Below are 577 nucleotides of genomic sequence, written 5' to 3' on the forward strand. Positions count from 1 at the left end.
TACTTGTGTTGTTTGGGTTCATTAGGAAGATTTTGAAATGAGAGGAAATTTAGAAATGCCCCAGAAGTCAGGAAATGGGGGATTCGTCACTGCACCAGCGTCCAGGATTCGTTAAACAAATCGACTACATTCAAAATCACTTGTTTTCTGTCATCAGACACATAAAGCTTGGTGAAAATTTCAAAAGATTTACAGCTTTAATTTGTCTAATTTATCACCCTCCAAACACAAACACAAGAAAATCCATAAACAAATTGAAACAAATATAATTGTCGTGATCCTGTCGGAGGTAATAAAAACTTTCATAGAGATCTATAACTTAACATTTATAGAGTTCGATATTTGAATGGCAGATTAAGAAATTTTCATCTTAGGATCTTGTTGCAGTCTGTAAGTTCATATAATTATTGAGATTTTATGATAGGGCACTTTCAAAGTATACACACAATCAATATCTTGCCACCTCTAAAATGGATAATGAGTACATGTGTGTTTCCTTTTGACTGGATTCAGTGTGAAGGAGCACAGTATTTAAACCAAAGTCAAGCAGACCATAGTACGGAATTAATCAATTTTC

This window comes from Ostrea edulis, chromosome 4, assembly GCF_947568905.1.
Source record: "Ostrea edulis chromosome 4, xbOstEdul1.1, whole genome shotgun sequence".
In the NCBI taxonomy this organism is placed as follows: domain Eukaryota; kingdom Metazoa; phylum Mollusca; class Bivalvia; order Ostreida; family Ostreidae; genus Ostrea; species Ostrea edulis.